The following is a 23117-nucleotide window of genomic DNA, read 5'->3' as shown; positions in this document are numbered from 1 at the left end:
GCACTGGGAGAAGTTTCCTCTTTCCCCTCACCATTGCTTCCTTTGCGCTTTTTCTAAAAATGAAATATTGACAGCTTTAAAAAAGGAGGAAAGGAAGGAATTCAAGTTATTTGGTGCTCATTATAGTACCAATCCAACCCAGTACAAAAAAGCTAGCCTCTGCTTTAAGTATACGAGTAGTCAGAATCAATGAGGTTTATCCAAGAGCGTAAAGGTATTGCATGAAAGCCTGAATATACCTGACTGAGCCTCTCTGCACCAGTGTGGCAGGAATAGCACTGGTTTTCCTCAGGCAAAATCCCACCAAAACACCTCACATGCAGTGGGCAGAGCTATACCACAAAATACAGCTCATCTCCTCACTCTCTTGCTCTCCCAAAGACCTTGCTGTGAGCATGCAATGAGGAGGTTTATTTAGACTGAGAGCAAGTCATTTCACCCAAACACCAAAACACATCAAATGTCATCAAAGTCATCATAATCTCTGACTGCCACTGGCCAGACCAGGATCAAAGGCACAGCTTGTGCAGTGTGTAAATTACTTGTCTCCAAATGCTGCGTAAGCCTGGGAAAAGAAGGGCACAGAGATGGCTGGAGACAATCAGCTAATACAGGCTTCCTCAGCCTGTTCATCTCTGCCTGGAGAGAACAAAAATCATTTAAGTATGCCCTGTGTCTTACCTCTCATCCATGCCTCGCCACTTTCTATACTTTCCTTCACCCAGACATAGCTATATGTATACAGGTAAAAATTCAAAACCCCCGTAAAGAGTCAGACATTGTCGTGGGTTCCAGGACTGAGCTACTCAAAAGCTTGCAGGTAGCACTCGCTTGCATAGATTTACCCACATGTGCACCTGTCAGCACTGGCTTTTGAGACTTCCCAGGAACTCCCTTGCCTCATCTCCCAGTCCCTGCCAGCAGGGAAAGAGGAATTTCTATTTATCTTCGAACATGTGGCTGTCCTACAGGGACCTCATGTTAAGACTCAGGTAGCTGATTTTCCTTTGAAACTTATGCTTTACTGAATGCGTAGGTCTGGAAATAGCTGCAGTAGTAATTCCTGCATTTCGTTGATTAAATATAACCAGAACAAGACTATTTCAAATCATCTATTTGATCTAAGCCTGCTAATGAAAACACTACCGCCTGACCTTGTCAGCCTCTTAATGCTGCACTTATGGGAGACAAGTGTTGCAAAATTCCTCTTCTTTCAGAAAAGAATAGTGGGGAAATGGCAAAACAGTTCATGAAGAAATACAAATCAGAAACTTTTGACAGATGTGATTTTCCATTCAACCTTCTTAAAAAGATTTTGAAGGACAGGAAAGGGAATAATCCCATGGATTTTTCTAGTCAAACAGGTATGAAATGGGCCCTTCCTAACATCCCAGAAGTGTCAGGGAGGTTGGGTATCTGCCTTCAGCATCCTAAATGTTTTAGCTTAGCCACTGTTACTCCACCACTGCTCTCCTCCTGTAGCTTTCCCAGTAAACCTGTCCCTAACAGCTGTAGGCAAATACTGCCTAGCTGGAATAGCACAGATTTCTGATCCTTTCAGCAGGGTCAGTTTGGACTTCACCCACATTTCTATGCAGCTAGATACAACATCCTCTTTTGTGCAGCTATAAGCTTTTCCTAATGCAGTGGAATCTTCTACTATTTAAATATTTTTTCCAGAGTATAATTCAAACAGGATTGGCCATAATTATATGTGTTTTGGAAATTGGAAAAAATGTATGATAGGAAATGTATGTTTCCTACTTTCCATCACTGATTTTGAGGCTCTACAAATAGGTCTAAAAAACTTTGAAAACTTTTTTTCTGCTTTTACTGATCATATCTTTTTGATATTAAAAGTCAAAAAGCAGCAGTTTACAAGTCAACAAGCCCCGCACATTTTCTTTGCTATGTAACAGCTTAGTATTGCATTGTAGGAGTTGCAATAGGACAAAGGCTAATTGTTTTAAACTAAAAGAGGGTAGATTTAGACCAGATATAAGAAGAAATGTGTTACAGTAAGTGTGGTAGAACACTGGCACAGGTTGCCCAGAGAGGTGGTAGATGCCCCATCCCTGGAAACACTCAAGGTCAGGTTTGACAGGGCTTTGAGCAGCCTGATCTAATTGAAGATGTCCCTGCTCACTGCAGGGTGTTTGGATGAGATGACCTTTAAAGGTCCTTTCCAGCCCAAACTATTCTATGATTCTAAGATTCTACCTGTCTTTAGAGAAGAAGTACAGACAAAATATAAGGTGAAATGCAACTGGCAACAAGAAGGAGAAACAGGTACAGAAGGATGGATTAAAAAGAAAGGAGGGAAAAAAAAAAAAAGACATAGGGACATAGAAGCACATCTCTCTGTGTGTGTCTTTCTCTTAACTAGCAGCAGATCATTGCATCATAGGAATACTCCACACTGGAAGGAGGGAAAATCTAAAAGCAACTTTGAAATATTGTTAGCTGTAAAGGATGTCAGGTACAAAGATGTATAACTGAATCAGGACACCCTCAGGTCATTACTCCCTAAACATTTCTGCAAAGATAGAAAAAGATTGTACATTGTAACATAGGAAGACAATTTTAGTTGCTAAGCTGCAGTTTAAACTTTGTAAACACTAAGACAGAAGATGTTTGAAACCTCTGGACTGTGCATTACACTTCTTTGACTAGTTAGTAACTTTAGAAGCATATCACACATCATAATATTTAGGAGCAATTTAGCCACTTTTTACTCATGTAAGAACCCATAAGATTCATGGGTCACTTGCAATTTTTCTTTCCAAGAAAAGAAAAACAAGAAAGTTGCAAACAAAAGCCCTGCCGATATTCAAACAAGGAGCAATGTAACCAAAGCAGTGGAAATCAGAAACCACACACGCATAGTTGTGTGAAGGTGCTGGCATACAGAAACAGGTCTCCAAAGCATGTGCTGCCTCTTTATAAACCAAGAAGAATTCTTGTGTGTGTTCCTGAGGGACTAAAACAGTGACAGGAACTCCCAAGGACTGGAGCACTTCAGGATGATATCCTGAGCAGCTCTGTCTGTGAAATTCTGCAGATGATCAAGGTGGCATCCTGTTCTTTAAATCTTACCTGCAGGCACAAGCAGGTTTGAACAAATGCTAAGCCAATCATACTTCCACTATTTAACCCAGAATCATTTGTTCTTCCTGTATAAATGTTCCTTGGGCATTTCCATCTTTATTCACTTTATGTCCAAATGTTCATGCTCTGCAGAGACAGGCACACAAAGCTCTGCTGAAGAATCGTTTCAGTGCATGAATACTGCACGTGAACACTGCGCAAGTCTCTAGGAGAAGCAGGAAGAGTTAAAGACAGTCAGAGGTAGCGTTGGTATCTGCCTTTGGATAATAAAGGATTAAAGCAGGAAGCAAAAGGGACTGATCAGCCTAAGAGGGATTAAGCCCACTCACTCCCTAAGAAGTGCTCTAACCACCAGATCATAGGGTATGCTGGACAAGAACATTCCTCATTCTCCCACTTGAAACTGAGCCACAGTGCAGCCGGGCATGCAAGAGCTACAGATACAGCTGGAGAAAAGACAACAAGGAATTTGACTGTAAGCTAGTGGTTAGGGCATTCATCTTGGAGGGACAGGGTTGAAAGGCCTAGCTCGTTCTCCTGGGTCTGTTCTGGATTTTCTTTAACCCACAACTAGTCCAGTGACAAACTGCAAAGAAATGCATACTCATCCCAAGAAGTAGGGTCTAACCCCCTGCTTCCTCCCTTTACAGTCAGCTAAAGTCAACATGTCTCTTGCTGCTGTTTCCTGTGGTTCACCTTCAGCAGAAGGAAGAGATATTCTAAAGTGTGATACAGTACGACCTTGCAGCTCAGTTACTTCTGCAAGATGAAGAGAGGAGTTTGCTCCTTGTCCAGCTGAGCAGGCCCAGCATTCAAGGCATCCCACTGATTGTGAGAGCACTGTGACCACTGCTATGTGAAAGGAGCCTTCCTGTGTCCCTCTCTCCTGTTGGGTACCTGTCCTCAGAAGCAAGGCATGCATACAAGACGGTTGAGTAGATACTAGCACCCAATATTTCCAAAATGTCCTCTATATTTTTACTGGAAGAGGTAGGTACCTAAATTAGGTGACCCTGACCAACCACAGGAGGTGGCACAGCTCACACGACTGGCAATGCATGGAATTAGGAGGCTAAACATATGAAGAATACACCTAATGTGCTTTGTGCATATGTGTGCCAGTCTTTGAAGAAACACGAGCATCTTCCAGTCTACTGAACTCTCAGGTGATGACAGGAGAAGTTAAGACACGCACAGACACAGTGTAATGATCCAGCCAGACTGCTATAACTTTTGGTTTCTGCTGATACAAACCAGATGTTGGCAAGATCTGAATTTCTGAGTTTGTTTAACTCCTTGGAGCATCGTTTTAGAATAAACACAAGAGGCATCTTTTGTCACAGCTCTCACAGCTCTCTTTTCTCTTGCGTCAGGCTTACCTCAGCTGAACAGGTTAGTATTGTCCAGTGGGAAATGTCTGTTAGATAGCATCATTTGAAAACTTGGAGGGAGGAAGGAAAAGAAAATTACTGTGAAATTTTCCAGGCAAAACTGCATTTTTACCCTTCATTTGATCTGATACAGTGGTTTGCTACTGTCAACTATAGATCCATTAATATGTTTAAGCAGACCAGAGAAAAAACTCACACTATTCAGCATAGTAAGATAAATGTAAATTTAATGTATGGCTCATTGAAAACTGATTTAGGGTTTTAGTCAAAGAATAAAATCATTCTCCTCTTCCTTGTGATTTATTTACTCCATGAAGAACAGGTTGCTTGGAGAAGTACTTTAGAGACAGAGTACCTGGATAAAAGAGACAAACATCTGTCCCATTCTGCTTGTGTGAGACAGTACAGAACAAAAATCTGGAATTTCAACACCACCAAGGACAACTCTATGTAATTTCACAGCTAACGTAAAATGCCTTTAGTTATGCTATCACAACTATAGTGCTATTGATGTTATAGTTAAATTTGAGAAGGGGCAGGTCATGAAAGGGAAGTTTCAAAATTTTAGCTTGCTGCCTTGCTCTTTGCTCCCACGTGGCAAAGCTACCCCTAAGAGTCTACCCAAAGCTACTCCATGGGAATAAAGAACCAGCAAGGAGGAGGAAGCGTGCCCCCAGCAATGCTGCTGAGGTCAGCAAGAACAAAGCCTCTCCAGGTTCTACCCCCTCTTATATAGAGGGGATAGCTGAGCTCTACATACTATTATGTGGTGCTCCCCACTACTCTTTAAACATCTCAGTCCCAAAAACTGGGAGGAAGAACAGGGAAGAGTTGGACCTTTCCTGTGCCAAGTCTCCCCCTTCAGACTAGCTGCCCCAAATCTGCTTTGCCTCCCAGATATCTGCAGTCTGTGTCTCTGACTCACAGATCGGAAAAGCTACCTTCTTTCCTGAAGGAAATTTGCTTCAAATGTGGAAATCATGGGAAGAGGCAGCAGACCAGACATTATGGCATGGCCAGGTCTCTGACCAAAATAGCCTAAATTGCACTTGTCAAGTGAACAGAAGTTGAGGAAAAAAGAACATATGGGTGCATATAACAAACTTTCATCTAGGAAATACAGTATTCTTTTTGCCATTTCCACTTATTACTGAGAAAATCTGTTGCTCTGCAGTGCATCTACATTTACAAATTTGCACAGATGTTTAGCGCAATGCTCTGCAATAGCACACTGCTGCCTAGCTCACCAGACATACATGGGTGGAGGATTTGGCAGAACTGACTTGATTGCTCTCACTTGAACTGATCAATAGCACCAAAAAGTTTGTAGGAATTATAACTGTCCACACTGCAAGGATCTCTTACCATGTAGATTCTGAGTGTGCAGCTAGCTGTTCATGAAAACAAAATTCATCCTATGATCAGACAACCTATTCACATAAACGTTGCAAAATTCATTTATTTTTTTTAATATGAATCAGATCTCTCCCCTTCCTCCAGATCAGCAAGGACGATCTATCTATTCCAGAGAGAACAGCAGACTTAGAATTGCCTAGAAGAAAGCAAATGGCCACTTTCAAACTGGGAGGTACAAAAGCATACAGCAAGGCAGATCTATAGATCACTGGCTTATAAAGCCATGCAGGACTTTGGTGTAAGTGGATACAAAAACTGTTTGTAGTGCTGCAGATGTTTAATCCAGTCAATGAGTAAATAATAGTAAAATCAGTCTACTGAATGAGATGAGTCTGCAGGGATATATACACATGTGCAAGAAACACCCTTATTTTATTAGGATCAGAGAAAAGGAACCCTGAAACTCCCTCTTTTTGTGACTTGGGGTCGCAGTCTGGAAGAGATTGAGAACCGCTGTGTTAGAGAGCCTCAGTCTCTGGCACTAATCAGTCCAACATCTTTCCTGAGTGTTAGAAGAGGTGATAACCCATCTATACTGCCCGTAGATCACTGATAGTAGTCTAGCAGGCTCACTGATCAGCCAGGCATCTGAGTAATATTCAAAATGAGACAAAATAATTAGCTCCAGCTGTAGATTTTGAACACACATCTAACTAAAGCATCTCTCTATTTAAAAAATGTCCTCCTCCTGTCAGTGTTCTAAAGGCTCTGCTTGACAGCCCTGATCTCCCTGGTCTCTGTATGTCTGACAGCCCTGGTACCACCAGCTGCTCTGCAATCATTCCCATTTATTAGCTGGAGTCTGACAAGTCCATTGAATTCCACTCAGCAATAAAGCATGTAAGGAGTGACACTGTCTTCTGCTTCTGGGATTACTCACTTCTTTGTTTTTGAGCAGCGCTTAAGTGCTTTGCTGGAGCAAACCAAGCCACTCCGCACCATGCCGGATCTGGCACTGCAACCCTGGAGACTGCAGTCATACATCCAGCACTCTACACAGAGTTGCATTTAGGGTAGGAAAAGGTGATAAATATTCATAAATGAGCAGGTAAATCACAGAAGATTTGAAGGAAGATGATCAAAAGGACAGTTAAACTGGTGTAATCTTTAAAGCAAACAAAGAAAACCTTCAAGCCAGATGTTTTAAGAGATCTTACTTTACAGAGAATACACTGAAGGGAAATCATCCTGGTTTGACAAGGTACAGGACGTGCTGGAACAGCCTAACACACTGAGATGATGAATTTAGGCTAAATATCAGAAGTTAACTCTAAAATCATTTGGGCAGGAGTGCAGACTCTCAAAAGAGGCAGACGAAACCACAAGATTTGCAGCTATGCAAGAACCAATAAGGTACCAGGCATGAAACAGGGCATGGTCCCACAAATGTGAGGGATCCTTTTCTGGATCACCCAGGCTGATGTTATGTATTTCCCTATCCATTGATAGACCAAGCTTACTTCCATTGAAGCCAGTGGGAATTTTGCCACTGACTTCCAAGGGAGCAGCAGCCCTATGATTTGGCTGTGTACAATATCAATTAAAAAGTCTATGAATCACATCATTCTGACTTTGGCAGCTGAGAGATGAAAACAGCGGGATAGGAAAAGAGCAGCTCAAGCAAACGGAAATAATTTTTCTATTAGATTTTTTTTAAAGGAAGATACTCGGCATAGCTTATTCCTTTTTTTCCCCTGTTCTGTTACTAATAACTGTCTGGTGTGATTAAAGTGAATTGCTAACATCTTGTTTACTTTTCACTATCTAAAGGTTTGATCCTGTGAGATTTATTCACCATGGATAAAATTCATTCCTATACAGAAAAAGCTGTTTTGTTCAGGGGTCGTTCAAGTCCTCACTTAGCTCAGGTTTGACAGTTAATTTGGGTCTAGGCCAATGGCACACCCTTGTGAACAGGGCATGGGAAGGCCTCTCAGAACTACTCTGTGAGCTTCAGTGATGCCAGTGGAGCTGACTGTTTAGGTTAGTAACAGATCTCTGCCCTTACGCTGCCTCTGCATAGTGAGCACCCAGCTGGTTTGAAACATACCATCCTATGTGCATGCCTGCATTATAGACTGTCTGTGCCGAAGTATATTCCTCAAAAAAAGCCACCCTGAGAACACAACTGCAGTTACACAAAGACCCTTCATATGCAGTATTTGCTGAAAGAATGTAGGAAGGACACAGGATCGTGCCAGTGGATAAAGACTGATGTTCAGATGGCCTTGGCTCAGCTCCAGGGCATTCCTAAATGCCCAAGTACAAGTCATTAGGAAAGTGCCAAAGTAGGTCGGTAGACAAGTGACCTGCTGATTCCATTAACACTATATTCAAAACTGGATGAAAAACCCAAAAAACGAACCCAAACCCAAAACGCAGAAGGCTAGAGGAAGAGGGTACTGACTGAGCATAAGTGAGCATGGACAGGGTAGCTCAGGCTACGAAGAGGCATTCCTGTGGGCTCAGGGCTGCCGCTCCACAAGCCAAGCTGCCCCGCACCCCCAGCATCCCCAGCTGGCTCCCTCCACCGCACCGTGTGGTGCTGGCTTACGCCAGGCCTGGCAACCGATGCCTCAGATGCTCAAGGCACTTGGGTGTTTGGCTCACACTGATTTCAGTGAGACTTAGGCACATAAAGCAGGAAGCATTCTGGAGGATCTGGGCCTCAAATCCCTCAGTAAAACAGAGATATCTTTCTTTTCTCATGCTCCATACTGTCTGCTTTGATCTGTAAGAGACCTTTAGTGTACTTTCTTGGTTTGTGCATGTGCAATGTTCAGCACTGCAAGGCTGCAGTCCCTGCAAATGCTCTGTAAACATAAACTCAACATATTACTAGTGAAGCCAGAATACACATTTTTATTGTGAATTATCATTGACTTTGAAATAAAACTTCCCTAAGGCTTCAGAAGCAGTAGCTTGCTAGCTTCAGATAAGTACCACCAAATGATTCCAAATGTGCTAGGGTCTTTGCCAATTGGGTTGACTCAAAAGTACTGCAAAAATCTTTTCAGAAGTGTTTTCCTAGAGATAAAATACTACTCTCTGCCTCTTTCTCCCACTAGCATCCTTATTCTCTAACCCTGTGACTTAGTCATTACATTGTAAATTAATAAAGGTATTAAGATAACTCTCCCACTTGTAAGAGCAAAAGCATCAGAGCTGCAGCAAACCTTAACCTGAGTGAAACCTGCTGATTCAAAGCTGAACCAAGAAAATATGAGATAAAACACTGAGTGCAGCAATAGCCAACAACCTATCTTGGCAGAGAAATATTGGTTGGGTTTTTTCTTTTATGAAGGCATGAAGGGGAGACTAAAAATCTTCCACTCTCTAAATCCTCTTATCCACAAGGTCTTCTTCATGTTTGTGCCATGTGTCTCCTGGTAGTCTTCCTATTTAATGCCCATAATCCACGCTCTCTTTCCATAACACCCATAATCCTTTGATACTGCACGGAGCAGAGCTCAGAAGCTTTGCAAGCCAAGACATTTTTAAGTGATTTATACAGTGAAGTAGAATTTCCTTTGCCCACCTGCAAAAGCTGAAGCATTTCTGTGATTATAGTTCTTTTTTAAAAGTTTCCGTTCATGTAGGGTTTTTTATTTTAAAAAGAAGCACATTAAAGGGTTTCATATATATGTGTCTGCTACTACATGTGTGTCTGCTGCTTAAATCTTCAACAGCTCTCACAGTGTGCCACTTGGAAGAACAAATTTAATTTCATTTGAAACAATATGCTTGCTACATGCAATTGTTTTAGCTGTAAATTGGTTTGTTACACTACAAACAAATAGAATATAGGAAAGGAAATTATCAATTATGCATGTAGAATTTTTCCTCTAATAACATCACCACACACACTTATTTTTATTGTAGAATGAAGTAGCAATGTGTTCATTGCCATTAGTAACATCACATTCTTCACAGCGATTAAAATTGCTTCTTGAGGATCAAATTAGAGCAAGGAAATAATAATTTAAAAAAAAAAAAAAGAGAGAGAGAAACCCTCCTCATACAAAAACATTTTGTTAACTTCCTCAGTCTAGACATGGAGTAGCAAGATAGTGGCAAACATTTTCATATCCCATTGCCTACTCCCTGACCCATTCTGTCCCTTGTTAACAGAAAAGAACCTCAGGTTAATCAAAAGAATAAGTATCAGAGAATATTCCATTTAGAACAAAAAGAGAAATTATTCGCAATGTCATAAAATCACAGCTGGCAACTCAAATGTCTGCAAGAATTGCAGACAAAGAAGCAATGCTCAAAACTCTAAATTAAATACAAATAAAAGGCCTCGTGGAAAATTAAAAGAAGTGCCCCCACATTTAAAATAAAATGTATGGAGTAGGATGTTGAAGAAACTAGCAAAAACAGCAGCCATGGAAGAAAAATTATTACAGGGTACATAAACACTAGTTAGAGGAATAGCATGGCCGCCTTCCATCTTGGAAGGCTGTTACATTACTAAAAGGCAGCAGTAAAAGATCAGAGCATTGTTAATCAGCATGAAAGGAGAAGATCAGCCAAGAACAGCAAAAAATAAATATATTTTTAATGGCTATTAAAAATCGCAGGTCTTCTGGCCAAGCAGGGAGTCTGGGATGTCTGGTTACCTCACTTTAGCAGGAGACATGGTAATTGAATTTACCCTTTAGTGCTTACACAGAGGAAGCCAGTTTTAGCAGCACCTGAGGTATGTAGAAGCAGACAGCACTGGGAAGCACGGACAGCTGCTTTTTCTGCCCTCTTGGTGTTGGCTTCGGTAGGCAATGGCTTCATCTGTTTGTACAGAGCAGCTAAATAACCCCTAGGATGCTGTGGCACTGAACCACCATTCATAACAATAGCTTAAGTCCACAAAGCATAAGTTCCACCTACATATAATATAGTAGGTAGCATTTCCTACGATATATAGAATTTCCTACATAATTCCTATGCAGCAAATACCATGTCTACATGCTTCCAGCTGTGGCTGGGTCTTTCAATGCACTTGGACAATAGAAAACAGTAGAGTTCAGTGAATGAGCAATATGAAAAGCAAGACATCACTGTTTCAGTAACTGTGAGCCACGCAAATCAATGATGTACCCACTAGAGGAGCAGGACATGGAGTCATCATGTTAAATAAAATATTATCTAAATCCTACCTTCTTGGAGGAGGATCTCACTGCTGGAATTTTGATATCCCCTGTTGTCTTTCAGAAGCTGCCAGACATCTCTCCAATGAAGCTGCAGGCTAGACTTAAACACCATCTCGCTGATCATTTTTGGCAAGACAGCATACAAAATGAGATCAGGCTGCTAGCTCAAAGGTATTGGGTATTGCTCACGTACTAAAGAGAATTGTTCTGCACATTGTGACTTTCCTCACTCACTTTCTAATGAAGAAGGATCCATCTTTCACAGGAATCGCTGAAGTGAAACAGAGTTAAAAGGCTTATTTCACAGAAATATTCAATAGTAACAAAGTACCTTATACCACATACCTGCTATTGCTTCAGTGGGACTTATCACTGTACATACAACACTCTGACTGAGGCGTTGCACAGAGCTGATGACATCCTACTCCAGGGAAACTGAAGACTGAAAAATAAAAAGCATCTAAAATATGATATTTCTGCCAACTTCTGCCAACAAACTCACCCATGGGTCATTTAATGCACAATTTCAAAGCAGATGTATTTTTCCTAATGCTATTTACGGATCTCTCAAACTGCAAATAAGTTGCTCAGAGTTTTTCCCAGTGAAACGTAACACAAGTCTGGCTGTTATTTTAGGATGTCTCTAATCTTTTTATTTTTACCTTCCACTGCTTGTTAAAGTTTCTTTGGCTCCTGTTTAAACATCTGTGGAAAATACAAGTGGATTTACATTTCAATAAGAATCCTTCATTGATTGTTTTTTCTCCTGAATGAAATCTCTCCTTCATGTTTTCATGGGAAGAAATCCAGTTTTCTTCTGCAATTCCTTAATTTTGTTTGGTTCTTTCAGAAACCTTTACATTACCTTTTATTCTTTAACTGGTTGGGAAAAAGGAGGAAGGATTCCTTTCTCACCTCATATTTTGGCCATTCATTCTTAGCAGGATCTCAGAATTAAACAGATTATATTCTCAAGTGATACATTGTGATATTTTTTACTCAGGTGGCAATTACTGAGACAGCTTTGGAGTTTTAAAACTCTGTCTGCTGTTCAGGCATGAAATTCAGAGGGTAGTGATTGCATTGATCTATGTGAAATGCAGCACAGTCTAACCAAAGGCAGTTCAAGAGAGCAGCATTTAAGATCCACGGTATGTTTCAGCTGGGGTTCAGGGTCTGGTCTGAAACTGAACCAAGGCCAAGAATAATACTCCATTTATTTCCATGGCTTTATTTCTCATTTAGATTAAAAAGAAAAAGAAAGAAAACACTGTGCTTTAAATCTCACAAATCTAGTGTAGTCAGAACTGTAAAGTATAATCCCCACAGGTTCAAATTCAGGAACTAGAGCTTTAATTTTCAAATGCATGGGGTTTACATTTGACTGTGCACTTCAGATGGCCCAATCTAGCACTTCATTGGATTATCTGATCTTATTTTTTACCATAAATTAACAGAAAGGTGGGTCAAATGCTCTTGCCTAAAACAAACAGTGTGGTCGCATAATGTTAAAATCAGAATAAGTCTTTTCAGGAGCAAAGCATTTTGGCAATTTCTGTTAGATGCCATATAGGCTACAAGGATCTGCTACATATAGTATTAATTTAATTCATAGCACCAGCAACAGGCTACTCTTTGACAGTTCTAATTTCAAATCAGTTTTGAGGAATTCTCAAACCTAAGCCTATCCAAACCTACAAAACTCATACCATGAGATTAGAAACCTTTTGGAAGACTTTACTACCTGCTTTCTAGGACTTCATGAAGTCTGGGATTTTTAATAGCATCTCAGGACCTGTGCACCAGAATAGAAAAGAAATTTTAGAAGTGCTTCAGCATCTGTAGTGGGTTTGTGTGGCCAGGTTTTGGTAGTGGGGGGGCTACAGAAGTGTCTTTGGTGAGAAGACACCAGGAGCTTCCCCCAAGTCCCGTGGAGCCAATGCCAGCCAGCTCCAAGAGGGACCTGCCGCTGGCCAAGGCCAAGCCCATCAGCAGTAGTGGTAGCGCCTCTGTGGTAGCATATTAAGAAGGAAAAAAAAAGAAAATAAATAAGTCTGCACCAGTGAGAGAGAGGAGTGAGACTATCTGAGAGTAACAATTCTGCAGACACCCAGGTCAGCGCAGAAGGAGAGGCAGGCAGTGCTCCAGGCAAAGATTCCTCTGCAGCCTGTGGTGAAGACCATGGTGAGGCAGGCTGTCACTCCTCAGCCTATAGAGGTCCATGGTGGAGCAGGTAGCCACCTGCAGCCTGTAGTGGACCCCATGCCAGAGCAGGTGGATGCCCCAAAGAAGCTGTGAACTGAGGGAAGCCCACGCTGGAGCAGGTTTGCTGGCAGGACTTGTGGACCCATGGGGTACCCACACTGAAGCAGTCTGTTCCTGAAGGACTGGACCCTGTGGAAGGGACCTGCGCTGGAGTAGTTCGTGAAGAACTTCAGCCTGTGGGAAGAACTCATGTGGAAGAGATCATGGAGAACTGTCTCCCGTGGGAGGGACCCCACACTGAAGCAGGGAAAGAGTGTGAGGAGGAAGGAGCGGCAGAGACAACATGTGATGAACTGACCGTAACTTCCATTCCCCATCCCTCTGCACTGCTCAGGGGGAGGATGTAGAGCAACTGGGAATTAAGTCAAGCCCGGGAAGAATGGAGGGTTTGGGGAAGATGTTTTTTCTGATTTGAATGGTAATAGTTTAAACTAAATCTAAATTAAATTTAAAAATAATTGATTAATTTTCCCCAAGATGAGTCTGTTTTTCTTGTGACAGTAATTGCTGAGTGATGTTCCTGTCCTTATCTCGACCCATGAGCCTTTCATTATATTTTGTCTTGCCTGTAGAGCAGTTTTGGTGGACACTTGGCATTCAGCCACCACCACAGTATCATACTATTTTATTCAGCTTCAGTTCTGGAAATAACCCATATTTATTTTGCAGACAGAAGCACAGGGGAGTCCCCAGACTAGTCTATGGTCTGTATCACCTGACTCCACTGCTTAATAAAAACAAGTGTCATGTGTACTGTTAAAGGTGACTTAATGCAAATGCAAAATCTTATCACTTTCTGTCTGCTTGGGCTCCTGTCATCACTCCTTTTCAGGACAAAGGCAAAGATTGCACATCCTCCTGCTTTCTATTCTCACCTGCAACTTTGCAAAGCATCTGTAGGACAGAATCTGTTTGAACAGAGAGAAATTTGGTTATCCTGATAATATAAGGCTGTAAAAAATTTTGTCCCAGGGGAGGAAGTGAGAGAAAAACTTATTCTTTTTCTCCATTTTTTTTTCTGCAAAAGGATAACTGCACACAGAGAAGCCAAACTTCTGGGGAATCCTGTTTGAGACAGCAGTAAATGGGGATCTCCCATGCGGTTTTGATGACAGCACGCTGTCTGCTTCTTCAGGTTTCTTTATTTAGTATGATCTGAAAACAGAGACAAGATTTCAAGGTTTTCACTTCATGAACAAAGTACAGAAGAATTAAAAATATGGTAGATCCTATGGGGAAAGAAACCTTTACATTACTGCTGTTCTTCTGCTTTTAAGACTTTCACCCAATTTATTCTGATTGTTTGACTCTTATAAATTAAGGAGCACATCTATAACACCTGGTAAATTAGTGCAGCACAGCTAACTAAGTCGAGTTAATTTACAGGAGTCCAGATCTGAATCCTCTGTTGCCTTTGGGTATGTCTTCTGCAGTAAGTGATTTCCCCAAGCTATTTGATCATTTCGGAGTGTTAGGATATATTTGAACTCTATTAATGAGATTAGCTTTATTAGATTTATCTAAAGTTTCAAAAGATGATGTAATTTTAAATTACTAAAGCAATAAAATGGAGGAGCTAGGGGGGTTTTAATCTTAGCAAGTTTGCCAGCATTATAAAATGAAAAAGAAGCAGTCAGAAGTGGCAAAAAAATCAATGTGGATGAGGCAGGTTATGACTGGGAAATATGGAAAATTATTTGTCCAACTGTATAATGACTTAATAAAAATATGTACTTTACACAGTGCAGGCTACTATATCACCATTTATACTTGTAAAAACAATCCCCTTTTATCTCTCCAGGCTGTGGAACATCTGGTAAGCAGCTTCCACTCTGCATTCTTTGTTGCCCACTAAAACTTTAAGGTTTGAGGAAAACCCATTACCCAACTTGCCCCTAAAAAATAAATATTTTAAGAGATCCACCAAAATGTCTCAGGATAATTCACTCATTTATGGACATGCTATTAACTTTATAGTTCAAGCCAGTTCTGCCTCAAAGGCTCTGCACCTGATGGTGGGAAACGTGTTTTTCATGACAGATGGATGGAAGGAAGGACAGCCCCTCGCAGAAGGAACGCTTTTAACAACTTTTGAGAACTGAGCCGTACAGTGCAACTCAATCAAATGTAGTAAGCAGATCTGAAGACCACGCTTCTTGAAAATATTTCCACCATGACTGTCCTTGGAGGGGAATTTTCTCACAAGTATCTTCTTTCTAGCTTTTTTTTCTCTTTCATTGGAAATCCCAACACCCAAACTCTAAAACTTCTCCTCTCTGACCTGCCACATCAGTGTTCCTCAGGATGGTCATGCTCTTCCCCCCTACCCTCAGCTGGTGGTGCTTCCTTCAGTTTCTCTCTGGTCCCACCTATGGGTGGCATGAGGGGAGCTATGGGGGAACCATGGAGCTGAGCTTGCAGGTCAGATTCAGGAGGTCTGCTTTGGAGCTTAGCCTGATCTTATTGAAAAGTGGAGGGGACAGGAGTGGAAAAATATTATCCAGCCTGTTCTAAATCAAACCTACAGATTTAGTGCAGCTACATAACCCCCCAATATTTTTACGTTCCTTTTCCTCCAGAGCAGCAAGTTTTAAAATAGCCATATTTTTTAATGTGGTTTGCCATTTGCCCAACTTAGTCCCAGTTCACAAAGGGTACTGGATGCTATGAGATAGCAAGAGGCAGAGACAAGTCTGTGGCAACTTTGCCCCCCAGGCATGCTTCCAAGGCTGTCACTGGGGCTCAGTCCTCACCATGCTCAATAGGATCTGAGCCCAGGGACCTGTCAGGAGTTTAAGCCACACAACTTCCAGACCTGCCTGTGCCCAGCTCTTCCAGAGGAACCACATCAAGACCCATGTAAGAGATCTCAATGGCTTTGGGCACTTCCCCCTCCATAAACCTCTAGGGCTGGGGCTGTCTTCACACCAGAGCAAATTTCTAGCAATAGCCTGACAAAAAACTGTACAGCAGCATTTGCTTTGACAGGAAAATGTCTGAGTTGCTAACCATACAGAATTGTGTTAGGAGCCTGGCCAGGATAGGCCACGTAAGGGCATGGTCCTAAGGATAAAAGGCATTGGAGTTACATCATTTCTAGACATCACAAAAGGATGCTGAAGCATGAATCTGAAAAGGTTTGCTTCAAATTAGCATTGAAAACATATGCACAGGTCCTCAGTTGAGTTCTTATGGCTCATACGATTTGGAATATTGGCACTTCCCACCCCTGGCTTTGTTAATCTTACCCAGATGGGCAGTACTACAGGGACCCAGACATAAGGCATGCACATTTACTGCTCCACACCAAGCCTGCAAACTGTCCAACAGGTGGGATCGCTGAATAACAATATATCCCAGTGGTACCAAATGAAGACTAGGAGAGAGATGCTCAGCATCAACAGGAAGATACAAGGCAGGGGAAGGAAGTTTTACTTGTTTTAACAACTAAGTGGCAGGATTCTCTGGAGGGAGCCTATGATGCCAAAGAGAAGGTACAACCCTCTCACATGACCTCCCTCTGTTCGCCTACCACCATCTCAACTGCCTCCTCCTCCCTGACTTTGAAGAGGACAAAGGAAGACCACTCTCTTGTTCTTCTCATGAAACAAAACTCTCCCTCTTCCTCTTACCCTGCATTGTGGATGAAAAAAGAGGATGAATCCACAACATCCCCTCCCCTGGGGCTCCCGGACAGGGTAAGGAGGCACTGCTGGCACATGTTGCCTTGTTTAACTTTAGGCACACAGGATTGCATTTATGTCCTTAGCTTTTAGCCTGTTTCTTTTTAAGAGAACATACTGGATAAAAGTCATTGCTCAGGGCAAAAAAAGACACTAGGCTTTGAGTTTCATTCAACTTATTAGTCCAAGCTGACTTGTGGTATAACTGTAATTGTGCCAGCTATCCGGTTAAATGTCCAGCTTGCTCCAGCTCTGTGAATGTTTCTCCTCAGAGCAGCTTGTAGCCATATAGAAAGGGTAAGAGTCTTACCACTTGGAGTAGACACGGAAAACTATTACTGTTAAGTTCACAAGTTTCAGTATTTAAAGGGCAGGGTTTTTTAATCTGCATATGCTGCTCTTAAAAAGTCCTCCTTTGCCATTATGCCTTTTAAATGACCTATTGGAATCCAAACATGAAAAATCAGCAGAGAATGGCAACCACAGCAAATCACTAACACAGAAGTAACAATTTACCTGTAAGAAACAACCAAAACATCAGAAAATGGGATCCAGCTAAATAAATAAAGTGAAGCATTAGCTTAAGTTTAGTCCGCAACAGTCCTACAGACCTAGAAAAAGGACTCTTGGTCTGTTAGCATAGCTACTGGGAAAGCAGCAGGTCCTGAGTGGGGGAAACTGGGATGCTCTGCCTCCCTGGGGAGTCAGGGCAGAGCTGGCTTCTCAGCAGCATTTGTCTCTCTTCCCAGATCTCCAGGACACCTTCCTGTGAATGCCAGTGGTGGTTTTCAGGCTTCTCTTTATTTGTAGACCCTCCAAAATATAATGCTGGAGAGGGAGAACACATGATACTGCCTTAAATCCTATTGCCACTAGGCTTGTTTTTCTTAGTTACCATTCACTGGCCTTTTTAAAGTAGCCCAACAGTCCAGAGGTGGAAAAGCATTGCCCGTGGACCCCTGCTTGTGGCAGCAAGGGAAGGCAGACACAATGCCAAAGCAGAGAAAACATACATCCATCACAAGCAAAAATCCAGGATAGGCAAAGGTTCACAGAAAGTCATTAGAGAACTTGTTCTGCCCCTGCCCAGGAGGGTGTTTAGGACTGTCCCAGGAACTGTGTCAGCTCCTTGTGTGCCAGGAGGCACCCTCTTAGGAAGATCAATAACAGTATCAGAAATGCCAGAAGATACTATACCAGGAGTCCTGTTTCTTGTGGCACCAGATTTACATGAGGCTGAAGAAACTTGTTCAAGAAATGAACCTGTTTTCTTCTGCTGACAGGGACATGGCCAATTCCACCCTACTTCAGCCATTCCTGAAACAGAAGAGATTTCATACCCTGCATATACATTGGAGATACAGATAGATAGATAGATAGACAGACAGACAGACATAAACATGCACACACAAGTGAGAAAGGGTACATTGCTTTTGAATTCAATGAACGTTAATTCACTGTTTTCAAAGAAAGCAGCAGCAGCCCTCTTCAAAGCAGGAATATCTCGCCAAGTGCCCACAAGTATGGACTGACGAAGCAAGGGAGGACTATGTGATTTCAGGATCAGGCCCTTTGGGAATGAATAAAATAGAAGGTTGCGTTATGCTGATAATATTATTCTGTACATTTCAGTCTCCATAATGCTGTGGATACAAAGCATTTAATTTAATTAGGGATAGAGCAAGAAGTCCATGTTATGGTTTTGGTTTTGAAGAACTACATTAGTCAGGTTATGATCTGCACAACCCAAATCGGTGATGGTTTAAATCCAGGTTCCATTTTTAGCCAAACCACCAAAGTCCAGAGGGGATAGAAAGCCCAGATAAAAGGTTTTGAATTCAGTCTCATGTCTATAATGGACAAACTGGAGTGGTCTGGGTTTAAATTTTGAAAAACCTCATCACTCATTTTTTGGTTTTGCAAAAACAAAAACAACTTGGGGTTGCTTTGGATGTCATTCCACTTTATCTGAATCATTAAATTTGGGGGAGAGTATGGGGTTGGTTAAAGGCTACATTTAAATCCCGTCTCCAGCTTTAACAGCATTGTTGTGATTTTTTCCTGTGATTTTTCAGGAGACACAGAAAACCAGCCAAAAAAAAAAAAAAAAAAAAAAAAAGTAGATTATGAAATCAGTTTAGGACGCAGTTTTTCGAGGTGCTAAGCAATTCTGCAAGGTATTGAGCTATCACAGCTGCCAGCACCTTTACAAGATGTTGAGGGCACATGGTATTTTGCAGGAGACTAAGCCACTGGCACTTTGCAGGTCAGACCCTTGACTGGCAGAGCTGTTATGATTCCTCTGAAGCTTAATAGACAAGAATCTTCTCCACTGAACCAAATTTCAATGTTGTAATCAAGCATGTAAGTCCCATTCATGAAGTTAGTCATTGGAACCCTAAATGGTTAGAGATTTAGTAATTCAGATGACATTTGAAACTGAGAATTCATATTCTCTGAGCTGAAAGGTTAACACTGTCCAGTGCAGGACATGTGTTGGGAATGATTAGAAAAAGAACATCTGATTCACAGTTATGAAACAACTAATTTAAACAATGTTATTCATAGCGTAATTCAGTAATTTTTTATTATTCTTTCTTCTTCTTCCCCTGGCTCTGCACTGATTTTTCTCAAATGCAAATTCATGTACAAAGCAAGTTGCTGACATTTTCAGAAATCAATACTGGTTGTGTCTTCTAGAACAATTTTCCTTTTCCCTTTTTGGTTGTTCTGTGTTCAGCAAATGAAAAAATAAAAGATATATATAAATGTATATTTATATAAATATAGGCATTGTCAGTGTTATTAAGAATCAGACACAAGCTGTCAGCTTTAGGTACTCTTTTAATCTGCAGTAGAACAAACATCAATACAAGGTTCAGTAAAGACACCTCCCTTGCTCAAATCAACATTGAATCAGTTCTGTAGTCAATAATTACATGTCTGCAGAGTGCTATCAGATAAATGAGTGAGAATATGTTAATGAAAAGTAAAATAATTTCTGTCATCTTACTAGCATTTGATCACTAGATCCCGCTTCCTATACTGCTACATCCAAACCCTTCTTTCACATTCAAGCCCTGCCTCCTAATTTTCCCAAAATGACTGCTTCTTCTCTATGTTCCAAGGCTTGATGATTAATGCACAGACTGTGTGGTAGAGCTGGGCCAGCAGAGACATCTACTCTCCACAGTTTACCATCCAAATCCTCAATACGTCCAGGTTTCTGAAATGCAAGGGTCCATAAAGGAGCACTCTGGAAGAGAGAGCAGATTGGAGACATCTGTGCTCATTGTCTTATTATTCATTCTTGATCATTGTTAATGGCTATGTAATATATTAATCTGTCTTATTGTAAGCTGTCTTATCCATTTTCTGACTTCTCTGCATCTCTATTGTTTATATGTTCTTCTTTATTCTGTTTTGTCTTTTCTTTAGCCCTTTTCATTTTTGCTTTTTCAGTTTCTCAAATAACATCAGACTTTGCCTTTTTCCCACTCATGTCTTACCGCAGCTCCCCTGTGTCCTTTCTCTGTCTTCCAATCCATATACCTTTATCCTTAATATCAAGTGCCCATCTCACCCCCTTTCACATGGACTCATGACCATTACAGTGTTGTATTATAATGACAGCAAATTACTCTAAGGACTTGAATGCCCCCTTGCAGACAAACCAAGGATTGTGGCTCCCAAGTTTTCTGTAGTTTTTTCACACACCACATTCATCCTTACAATCCTCAGCTGTGTACAGGCAAAGTTTTTTTCTTTAAATTGTTGTGAATGCAGTTTTCAAAGATTGGAAAGCAGTAGCATGATTTTGCGTTTTGTACATACATCTAGATATGTGTCTGAAAGAGAAACATAACGTTATGTCTTTCCTAAGTGCAAAACAGCATGTAGGATTTTTCCAATTCCCTACCTCAACTTCATTCAGATTTCCAATAGCACTCTGAACTTAATAATGAGTAGACCCAGGAAAAAATCCAAACAGGTGGATAAGCACCAAAAGCTTCTTTTTACAGACAGCAAAATCAAAAACCAGAAGTCAGGGGAGATGCCGAAGACTGCCCAAGACCAGAAATGAATCCCAGGTTTCAGGGCTCTCACTCTGTACCCTGAGCACAATTTCATGATTGCAGAACTCATACTGAACAACAATCAGTGGGAAAATGTTAGTGGCAGGAAGGGCATTGCATTTCCTCAGACCTAGTCAAAAAACATTTTGCTCTCATTGTAGTAATGAGGGATACATGAGACATTTGTTGGAAAAAAAGTTGAACAAAGCTTTAAGATGGAAGGGTGTTAGTTTGGCAAATTTTGTCACAAAAGGGTTGTGGGAATTATTTTTTCTGCCTTTAACTTAGGAAATGAAATGCAAACAAGTCTCCTTTATAACTCATTTGAGATTTTTAAGAACTGAGAACTCAAGAATTTCATTACTAACATTCCCATAGCAACTGTAACTTGTCCATACTGCACATGTATATGGCACCATAAAAACTAACATTCCAGACAGTAATAGAAAATTTCTGAACAATACTTTTGTACTGTGGCAGTTATTGCAGAAATTAAAGTGCCGATTTCCATCATACATGTTCTATCAAAATGTCAGCCAGAAGGCTGAAGTAACGCTGGACAGGTTTCACTTAACCATAAAGGCACTCTCTTAACTTCTGCATTGCCCTTGAGCTTTCTCCACCTTCACCCATGAACTCTCTCCACCTTCACCCTCCTTCACACTGTCCTTGGTTGTGTCCACTACCATCAGCCATGAGATGAGAGCAGCGGCAGATTTGCTGCGTGCATGGGAGGATGCAAAAGGCTGGTGGCACACCCGCTAGGATTCATCATTGATCCCAAACAGGCCAAAACAGAGGTGGCATCAGTCAAGCTGGCCAGCTCTTTGGTCTTGTCTTACCTGCAGGTTTGAGGAGTTAGATCATTCTGCTACTTGAAAAAGTGAAGCTTCCTCCCAGGCTATAGGGACAGAAATTCCTTTCTGTTCTGCACAAATCCAGCATTCAGGGCAGTTAATCAAAGTGGAAACAGAGCTTTGATGTTTTTTTCAAAAGGCCTCAAGGTTATGCTTGGGCATCAGGCAGGAAGTCTTAGTGCATCTGCATTAAAAAATACTAATAAACCAGTGAAATGCGTAGTGTGTAACGAGTGAGCTGTGGTCTTTCACCTCTGTGATAGCAGCTGAGCTTGTGGAAGACAAACTGAGTCAGAACAAAGTTGGCTTTATCTTTGTGTCTGTCCAAGAAGCACGATCTGTCATCCACAGCTGGAGAACCACTGCAAAGCTTGCCTTGGTATCACTGTCGTCTGGAGGCAGAACAAGCATGTAACATGTTCACATGGCCAGCTTCCTTGACTCCAGCAAGTGTACTTGCAGGAATGAAGAGCATGAACAGCATATAGGTCCTGACCAGCCATGGAGGTAGGTTTGGTGGTGGAGCACACAGCTAGCAGCTGTCAGGAAGCCTACTTTTCCTGTGCCAATGTTCCCACTTCTTTTGTTTGTCCTTTCTGAAACACATCTACTGCCTTTTGTTCTTCTGCTCCCTCCAGCACTGCTCCCAGGATGGGTTTTGCTGAGCATCTGGCTCACTCCTCTCCTCCAAAAACAGTTCCCACCATCTAAAACAGGCAGACAGTTGGCAATTGGGACCACATGCAAAGCAAACCAAAGAGGTCTCTCCTATCTACAGCACACCTCCTCATCCTGGCCTGCTGCCGTGGAAGGGAGCTGTGGATTGAAAGGATATCACTGCATGGGCCGAGCAGGTTGTGGGGAAAAGGGAGCTGGTAGTTTGAAGGGAAGTTGGGGATTTAGCCAGGGAGCAAGTGGAAAGATGAAAATATGGGAGGCTCCTACTTCAACTGCATTCCTGGCAGTTGTGGGACAGTCGTTGGCTTGGAGCATGATACATAACTGGCACCAATAGCTATTTGGAGGAACAAGGGAAAGGGAACACTGTATATTTCACATACAATTTGACCCACCATAATCAAATTTGTTAATAATAACCAGCAAATAGCTGAGTGGTAATGAAATGATACAGAACATGTTCTGTGGAAATTTCTAGACAGCACCAAAACCC

This window comes from Falco rusticolus, chromosome 6 (genome assembly GCF_015220075.1).
Source record: "Falco rusticolus isolate bFalRus1 chromosome 6, bFalRus1.pri, whole genome shotgun sequence".
In the NCBI taxonomy this organism is placed as follows: Eukaryota; Metazoa; Chordata; class Aves; order Falconiformes; family Falconidae; genus Falco; species Falco rusticolus.
The sequence above is the reverse complement of the archived record's forward strand: the minus strand, read 5'-3'. Positions refer to the sequence as shown.